The sequence below is a fragment of the Haliotis asinina genome, chromosome 3 (genome assembly GCF_037392515.1).
Source record: "Haliotis asinina isolate JCU_RB_2024 chromosome 3, JCU_Hal_asi_v2, whole genome shotgun sequence".
In the NCBI taxonomy this organism is placed as follows: Eukaryota; Metazoa; Mollusca; class Gastropoda; order Lepetellida; family Haliotidae; genus Haliotis; species Haliotis asinina.
Genome location: NC_090282.1, coordinates 23,001,363 through 23,011,169, shown reverse-complemented (window position 1 = coordinate 23,011,169; position 9,807 = coordinate 23,001,363). Strand labels below are relative to the sequence as shown.

General features: G+C 43.4%; 1 long non-coding RNA gene across 1 annotated transcript; it reads right to left on the bottom strand.

The window, feature by feature from the left end:
• Positions 1 to 685: 685 nt before the first annotated feature.
• Positions 686 to 5,499, bottom strand: LOC137277688 (uncharacterized). Its single transcript, XR_010956627.1, has 2 exons — positions 4,577 to 5,499; positions 686 to 1,006 (listed from the first exon to the last, which is right to left on the bottom strand). It is a non-coding gene; the product is annotated as an uncharacterized lncRNA (long non-coding RNA).
• Positions 5,500 to 9,807: the final 4,308 nt, after the last annotated feature.

Genomic DNA, 9,807 nt, shown 5'->3' with positions numbered 1-9,807 from the left:
GTGGTGTATATAGACTGTGTCCTCGTTTGTTACTTCTGTGGTTTGTGGCCTTACTGTCTCCTAGTTTTGTCTGATGTGTGGTGGGGTCCAGTCTGTGTCTTGGTTTGTCAGTTCCGTGTTTTGGTGAGTGGTAAATGTCATGACCTGCATCTACTCAGTCTTTCCCCCAACACCAAGTCGACATGTGTTTTGGGTTGTCAGCTCCGTGTCTTTTAGCTCAGGCTGTGTCTAGGTTTGCCAGCTCTGTGTTTTCCGACCTACATAGACTGTATCTTACTTTGTCTGGTTTGTGTTTTGTGGCCTAAGTTGTGTCTTGGTTTGTCAGTTCTGTGTTTTTGTGGTGTATATAGACTGTGTCCTCGTTTGTTACTTCTGTGGTTTGTGGCCTTACTGTCTCCTAGTTTTGTCTGATGTGTGGTGGGGTCCAGTCTGTGTCTTGGTTTGTCAGTTCCGTGTTTTGGCGAGTGGTAAATGTCATGACCTGCATCTACTCAGTCTTTCAACCCAACACCAAGTCGACATGCATTGATATGAATGAAAATCTGTGTTTGGTGGGATTATACTTGGGCATGCTGAGACTGTCTGGTTCGCCGAGTTGCCCATGGCGCCACAATACAGGATTCTACTTTTGATTGATATGAAGCAAGAAAAAGAGCATGCAAACTGCAAGCACAGACACACGATATAAGGTGCACAGTATTTAATGAGCTCCATATTCTGAATAATCCTGACTTCAAGGAAAGACCACTGTCCCATCAAAACATCAACGAGAAGTCCTGAAAGGTCCGGGAATTGGTCTGCACACCCAGAAGCAGTCCCCTGGTGAGCCATCTCCATCCATGGCCATCATTTTGCCTTGAGTTCTACACCTCCCATACAAAGCCAATCGCTGGTGGTAGCTAGCGTAGCAACTGACTTCTGATAGCGCCTCCATCCTGGCGTTACTCACCAAGCACGTCGTAGCCACAATGACTAGTGCAACGAAAGCAAATCCCCTCATCTTTGCCTGTTGAAAAAGAAAATACACACACAAATTATTCCTTCAAATGGATGTTGTTGTTTGATCATGTGACAAATAAATGCATCACTACTGGGTCATCTGCAGCAAGGAAGGTTCAGACCTTCAAACTGATACCAAGTTAACATGGGAATGCATTCTGTTTTGTGCCACAGTCTGCACAAACCATTCGAATATATGGCAGTGACAATTCCGCTTTCCCTGAACAACCGAAATATTAACACCAGGTCTGTCGACTTTCATTGCACAATTTACTCTTCAGCCCGCACTCCCTTTTAGTAACCGTTCACAGTTAATTTGTATTATTAAAATATAACCATCAATTCCGCACACCTTCAAAGACATGGTGGTTTTTCCTAACATTTCCAAATAATCTGCAACCACGAATTCGATGCCCTTTGTCGTTGAGCCACAGAACGCCATGATTTACGCGTGTAAAGCCACCCTGACACTTGCATGAATTCTGTCCCCGAACTGGTACGCAATTTTGCGTGCCAGTGAGTAAACTCTGCCTAAGATAGTATGAAGTGTGCATAAAATGTGAGGGGCTGGGAACCTGTGCGCAGAGAAAACTGCTGAAAATTTCTGCCACGCATAATCTTCGTGCCACTTGTTTAAAGTAGTCGTGAACATTGCGCAACCTACTCGCAGAGCTGTGCATGTCATTTTCCAACCCTGCGTGCACTGACAAGCAGTGTCATGCATTGGCCTGCTTTGACCACGAACTGCGTGCGACAGATTGCGCAAAGTTGACGCCTTCTAACTTGTTGTAGAATGGGCTGGCGGGACTTGTGCATTGTCCCGACTTGTTCACATGGTCATGGCACGACCAGTTCCAGCATAGTTTGGGCATGACACGAATTTTTTGCGTATGTCATGAACTTGATACGCATTGGGTAAATTAGTCTGCCTCACAGTCCCTGAACCACATTATTTTGCCTACTGCCAAGCCTTCCCGGCAGTGCTAAAGCCTTAAATGAAGCAGGTCTAGATTTCCACAGTTTCTGAATCTTTGATCTACCTGGGGCTGCTTTTCAATTAAAATGGGATTGTTTTTTTCTATAAAAATTATAATACTAGAGCCTAAGCCGTAGTCTATGAGTAAGCCTTCGCGCATTGTTTGCACACAAATCAGCGATAGCCGCACATGTACATAAAAGCGAGCCCATCGCCAGTCTCCACATTCCTCAACTCGACAGCGATCAGTCACCAAGATGCCTGTCAAGAAGAGGACAACCAGAAGAAGAGCAGAACCCACAGTGGATAGAAGTCTTGAAGAAAAGACCCAACGAGAACCAGAAACACAGAGAAGGTTGGAAATCGAGGTCGCCGAGAATGAGAAGGATGTTAATCCAGGTTCAGCGGACTGTAGCATTGGGCTATCACTTTACTCCAAGGATATGGACACACCTCTCATGAACCCAGGGACTGAGGGTGTTCATTAAAAATAAAAGAAATAAATGCATAAAAGCACTTTCTTTAATACCTTTCTTTACACAACGAATCTAGCACACACAAACACACACACACACACACACACATACATACATAGTACAGTTCTTCCATATTCCATCTGAAGCACCACCCTGTACCCAAAATCAACATACAAGAACCTGTATCCAGCATCTACATGGGCCATCAGTACACTGCCATAGAGGCCCTTATAATTGTAGTAGATGCAGCTTTGGGTGTCTTCTCCATAGCAATGCGCTTGCCATCCACTGCCCCCAGACAATTGTGAAAGTCAAATCTGCAACGTAAACCTTCAGAAATCTCCTTCAACTCCTCAGTTTTGGGGGCCCCAGAGTACTTCGTGCTTGTGAATCATAATGATGGCTTTGAAGTTTTCTAGTAAGAACTTGCAGATTGTATTAACTTCAACTCTGAACCTGTACTGTATACAGGCAAAAGAATTACCAGTGGTTTGGAAGGGAAGAGTCGTTGCCAGTTCTCTCATCAATGTGGTCTTCTTATGATGAGGGGTTAGCTTCTCGACCATCTCTTGGAATACGTCGGGGGAAATTCTCAAGTAAAGTCTGTATAGCCTCTTGGATTTTCCTCGTGGACAGGTGTTCTTTTCAGCAAGAACAGCTTGTTCTCTGGTGTTAAACATCTTGTAGGTCCACAGCTATACATTAAGCTGGGGGTGATGTCTGCTATTTTCATACCGTAGCGTCAAGCGGGACAATGCGGAACCATAAAATACCACGACTGCGTTACGCATGCGTGAAGTGGCTGCTGCAATTTATGTCCATGCTGGAACTATGCGCGTCGTGTGTACCGTGCCATACATTATACATAAAAAAATGCGCCAGCATTACTTTGACCTAGACGCAAAATAAGTCCTGCGATAGCTTGCCATTGCGTGACAATGTGCACCATGTCCATTCTCCGTCACGCATTGCGTGTCAAGTGCGTAACTGAAACAGGACGAAGCAGTGCGCAAACTAGGCAGAATAGGCCTTAAGCAATCACATGCTTGCCATAAGAGGCGACTATTGAAAAAAAGACGGAAGGGGAGGTATGCTCTGCTGAGGTGTTGAAATCTTGGTCAAAATCAAGGTTGTAGACTTCTACCGCTTTAATTTAACTGCCGAGTAAGAATGGTCCGGACGTTTCGAGGACACGAACCTGCGATCTCAGATCGTGGTACGAGCAAGGGGAGCGCCTCTAAAGACAAGTGTAAATCGTCGTGCCACTCTGACATTTGCCCGAATTTCGCCTCTTCACTGATGCACAATTAGTCGTGGCAATTTAGATGAGAGGGTGACTTTTAGCTTTACGATGCACTCAGCAATATTCCAGCTATTTGGCAACAGTCTGTAAATAATCTAGTCTGGACCAGACAGTTCAGTGATCAACACCATGAGCATCGATCTGCCCATGCACCCATGCTTGTTGTAAAAAGCGAATAACGGGATCGGGTGGTCAGGTTCACTGACTTGGTCGACATTATGTCCTTTTTTCTCAGTGTTCATGTTGTGGATCACTGTATTGCCTGGTACAGATTGGTATGTTATAAGATATATGTGCATTATTGAAAGCCGGATAAAAAGACAAAGTAGAAACTTTAAAATGTTACTACCCACGATTGTGGATGTGTGAATACTTCAGGCAAATAATTTTGTTTAAGCTAGGGAAAAGTCTCGCATTAAATAGCAAAGAATCTCTCATCCTTCCGATAAGGACTTCTGAATCATCACATTTACATCCACAAATCAGAAATTGCCGTTCATTTTTCTCGCACTGAATAATGAGCGGTGCCTGTTTGTCAGCATTATGCCACACATGCCCGTACTACCGGCCACGCGGTTTGTGTGACGTGGACCACATCGTCTCCTCACTGACGACACCGTCCTGCTGCACATTTGACATATGGGTCTTTAAAAATGTCAAATGTACAGATGCATATCTGCTTGGCATGAATGGAAGTACAATCGTACAATGAAGTTCCGATTCCAAACATCGACATACAGTTGGGCTGGTCACAACAGGATAACAGACAGTGGGGCAGGTGACTTTGCATGTTGAGTGAAAGATAAACAACATAATACTTACGTTATTACGAAGAACGCTATTGATCCGGTTCGGGGGTGTTTTTCTCCACGTCGAAATGCTGAAGCTTTTATATGGTGGACGCAGTGGGCGTTCATCGTGACGTCATGGCGATGGGTCCCGGGAAAAGTCGGAGACTGCCGACTGATTCTGAGGCCCACCACAACGTTTTCCCAGTTGTTGACATTTCACAAACGGACGTCTTGTGATCTTCAGCTGTCACGCTGCTTGGAGCACAGATAAATGTGCAATTAATGATACCAGCAAGAAACTTTGCACTTTCACAAAACAATGCATAGTGAACATTTTAGGATTTGGAGGCACTCAAAAATAATTTCATTTGGCGCTATATAAGGAAGAGGGAGTATTTATTGTTTCGAAATGTTTTGTGTCACTTTAAAAATACGTACATTTTGTCTTTGCGTGTACATGTAAATCTCTATTTATGAAATATACAGGTATTTATTGATTGCCTAATATACTAAGGATTTAAGGGGAATCGTTGAAAATCATATACTATAATTGTCATATGAAATCTTTTAGCAAAATACAACTATTGGTTTAGTGTTTTTCAGTTTAAAAACAAAACCATTATAATGATCTTTTACTTTAAACAGGGTTATGCGCTCTTGCAAAAAACAGGCATTTTGTTTTCCTCAAACAAGTTACCTTCTTTGAAATTACTGTTTTCTGGTCCTTGTCATCGTTGGACCAGTGAAACGTATCTTTAATAGTTCTGTGTAAGCGGGATAAGAATAACTATTTTGCTATACAAAAAAGAAAGAAAAAAAAGAAAAAAAAACAGCACCATACTATGTTACTATTTTTAACAATATTTCCATTAAGTGTAAATACAAATACTAATGATATCCCTAAATCATATATCACTGACCAGATGAACCTTCTCTGAATATGGATTGGTCTGCCAATTTATTTTAGCATTAAATGGCGCTTAACATTTATTCTGGGTACATTTCAGACATGTTTTATTCATATGAATTCCTATTTTGGTGATTATATCAACAAATGCGCAATTCGTATGGAAACTTGATCTTAGCTGCTCCACTCTACATGGCTTTATGTGCAGAACAAATCACCCGACTGGACTCGCTTACTTACGGGAAAACGTGGAAGCTGTAGCATTGTTCTGTCGGGGAAAAGTTTTATATGTAATTCCCCTAATGTTCGATATGTTCCTATTAAAAGGAGGGCAATCCTCCATTCCTATCTGCCTTATGTTTACAATTACCACATCGGTGATCAGGACAAAACATTTGTTTCTGAATTTTTATTCTTGGGTGTAATCTTTGATCAAAAACTCACTTGTTCCAGCCATATCAATTTCATTCATCAAAATGTCCTGAATCTCTCAATTTACTGAACCCGTGAAGGTCCGGGATAGAATAGGTCTTCATCAACCCATGCTTCCCATGAAATCTGTCGGGTTAGTCAGAGCAACAATCCTGAAGTGCTCTTTGATTTGTTGAAGAGGCATGGTAACCACAGACATGCACAGCATCCGGGTTTGTCAGATCTGTGCTTTGTGGCTTAGACTGTGTCTTGCTTTGTCTGATTTGTTTTGTTTTGTCAGATCTGTGCTTTGTGGCCTTGGTTATGTCTTTGTTTATCAGCCCCATGTTTTGTAGTCTAGACTGTGTTTTTGGTTCTCAGTTCCGTGATATCTGGTGTAGACTGTGTCTTGGTTTCTCAGGCTTGTGTTGTGTAGGTTTAGCTGTGTTTTGGGTTGTCAGCTCCGTGTCTTTTAGCCCAGGCTGTGTCTAGGTTTGCCAGCTCTGTGTTTTCCGACCTACATAGACTGTATCTTACTTTGTCTGGTTTGTGTTTTGTGGCCTAAGTTGTGTCTTGGTTTGTCAGTTCTGTGTTTTTGTGGTGTATATAGACTGTGTCCTCGTTTGTTATTTCTGTGGTTTGTGGCCTTACTGTCTCCTAGTTTTGTCTGATGCGTGGTGGGGTCCAGTCTGTGTCTTGGTTTGTCAGTTACGTGTTTTGGCGAGTGGTAAATGTCATGACCTGCATCTACTCAGTCTTTCCCCCAACACCAAGTCGACATGCATTGATATGAATGAAAATCTGTGTTTGGTGGGATTATACTTGGGCATGCTGAGACTGTCTGGTTCGCCGAGTTGCCCATGGCGCCACAATACAGGATTCTACTTTTGATTGATATGAAGCAAGAAAAAGAGCATGCAAACTGCAAGCACAGACACACGATATAAGGTGCACAGTATTTAATGAGCTGCATATTCTGAATAATCCTGACTTCAAGGAAAGACCACTGTCCCATCAAAACATCAACGAGAAGTCCTGAAAGGTTCGGGAATTGGTATGCACACCCAGAAGCAGTCCCCTGGTGAGCCATCTCCATCCATGGCCATCATTTTGCCGTCAGCTCTACACCTCCCATACAAAGCCAATCGCTGGTGGTAGCTAGCGTAGCAACTGACTTCTGATAGCGCCTCCATCCTGGCGTCACTCACCAAGCACGTTGCAGCCACAATGACTAGTGCAACGAAAGCAAATCCCCTCATCTTTGCCTGTTGAAAAAGAAAATACACACACACACATTATTCCTTCAAATGGATTTGTTGTTTGATCATGTGACAAATAAATGCATCACTACTGGGTCATCTGCAGCAAGGAAGGTTCAGACCTTCAAACTGATACCAAGTTAACATGGGAATGCATTCTGTTTTGTGCCACAGTCTGCACAAACCATTCGAATATATGGCAGTGACAATTCCGCTTTCCCTGAACAACCGAAATATTAACACCAGGTCTGTCGACTTTCATTGTACAATTTACTCTTCAGCCCGCACTCCCTTTTAGTAACCATTCACAGTTAATTTGTATTATTAAAATATAACCATCAATTCCGCACACCTTCAAAGACATGGTGGTTATTCCTAACATTTCCAAATAATCTGCAACCACGAATTCGATGCCCTTTGTCGTTGAGCCACAGAACGCCATGATTTACGCGTGTAAAGCCACCCTGACACTTGCATGAATTCTGTCCCCGAACTGGTACGCAATTTTGCGTGCCAGTGAGTAAACTCTGCCTAAGATAGTATGAAGTGTGCATAAAATGTGAGGGGCTGGGAACCTGTGCGCAGAGAAAACTGCTGAAAATTTCTGCCACGCATAATCTTCGTGCCACTTGTTTAAAGTAGTCGTGAACATTGCGCAACCTACTCGCAGACCGGTGCATGTCATTTTCCAACCCTGCGTGCACTAACAAGCAGTGTCATGCATTGGCCTGCTTTGACCACGAACTGCGTGCGACAGATTGCGCAAAGTTGACGCCTTCTAACTTGTAGAATGGGCTGGCGGGACTTGTGCATTGTCCCGACATGTTCACGTGGTAATGGCACGACGAGTTCCAGCATAGTTTGGGCACGACACGAATCTTTTGCGTATGTCATGAACTTGATATGCATTGGGTGAACTAGTCTGCCTTACAGTCCCTGAACCACATTATTTTGCCTACTGCCAAGCCTTCCCGGCAGTGCTAAAGCCTTAAATGAAGCAGGTCTAGATTTCCTCAGTTTCTGAATCTTTGATCTACCTGGGGCTCCTTTTCAATTAAAATGGGATTGTTTTTTTTCTATAAAAATTGTAATACTAGAGCCTAAGCCGTAGTCTATGAGTAAGCCTTCGCGCATTGTTTGTACACAAATCAGCGATAGCCGCACATGTACATAAAAGCGAGCCCATGGCCAATCTGCACATTCCTCAACTCGACAGCGATCAGTCACCAAGATGCCTGTCAAGAAGAGGACAACCAGAAGAAGAGCAGAACCCACAGTGGATAGAAGTCTTGAAGAAAAGACCCAACGAGAACCAGAAACACAGAGAAGGTTGGAAATCGAGGTCGCCGAGAATGAGAAGGATGTTAATCCAGGTTCAGCGGACTGTAGCATTGGGCTATCACTTTACTCCAAGGATATGGACACACCTCTCATGAACCCAGGGACTGAGGGTGTTCATTAAAAATAAAAGAAATAAATGCATAAAAGCACTTTCTTTAATACCTTTCTTTACACAACGAATCTAGCACACACAAACACACACACACACACACACACACATACATACATAGTACAGTTCTTCCATATTCCATCTGAAGCACCACCCTGTACCCAAAATCAACATACAAGAACCTGTATCCAGCATCTACATGGGCCATCAGTACAATGCCATAGAGGCCCTTATAATTGTAGTAGATGCAGCTTTGGGTGTCTTCTCCATAGCAATGCGCTTGCCATCCACTGCCCCCAGACAATTGTGAAAGTCAAATCTGCAACGTAAACCTTCAGAAATCTCCTTCAACTCCTCAGTTTTGGGGGCCCCAGAGTACTTCGTGCTTGTGAATCATAATGATGGCTTTGAAGTTTTCTAGTAAGAACTTGCAGATTGTATTAACTTCAACTCTGAACCTGTACTGTATACAGGCAAAAGAATTACCAGTGGTTTGGAAGGGAAGAGTCGTTGCCAGTTCTCTCATCAATGTGGTCTTCTTATGATGAGGGGTTAGCTTCTCGACCATCTCTTGGAATACGTCGGGGGAAATTCTCAAGTAAAGTCTGTATAGCCTCTTGGATTTTCCTCGTGGACAGGTGTTCTTTTCAGCAAGAACAGCTTGTTCTCTGGTGTTAAACATCTTGTAGGTCCACAGCTATACATTAAGCTGGGGGTGATGTCTGCTATTTTCATACCGTAGCGTCAAGCGGGACAATGCGGAACCATAAAATACCACGACTGCGTTACGCATGCGTGAAGTGGCTGCTGCAATTTATGTCCATGCTGGAACTATGCGCGTCGTGTGTACCGTGCCATACATTATACATAAAAAAATGCGCCAGCATTACTTTGACCTAGACGCAAAATAAGTCCTGCGATAGCTTGCCATTGCGTGACAATGTGCACCATGTCCATTCTCCGTCACGCATTGCGTGTCAAGTGCGTAACTGAAACAGGACGAAGCAGTGCGCAAACTAGGCAGAATAGGCCTTAAGCAATCACATGCTTGCCATAAGAGGCGACTATTGAAAAAAAGACGGAAGGGGAGGTATGCTCTGCTGAGGTGTTGAAATCTTGGTCAAAATCAAGGTTGTAGACTTCTACCGCTTTAATTTAACTGCCGAGCAAGAATGGTCCGGACGTTTCGAGGACACGAACCTGCGATCTCAGATCGTGGTACGAGCAAGGGAAGC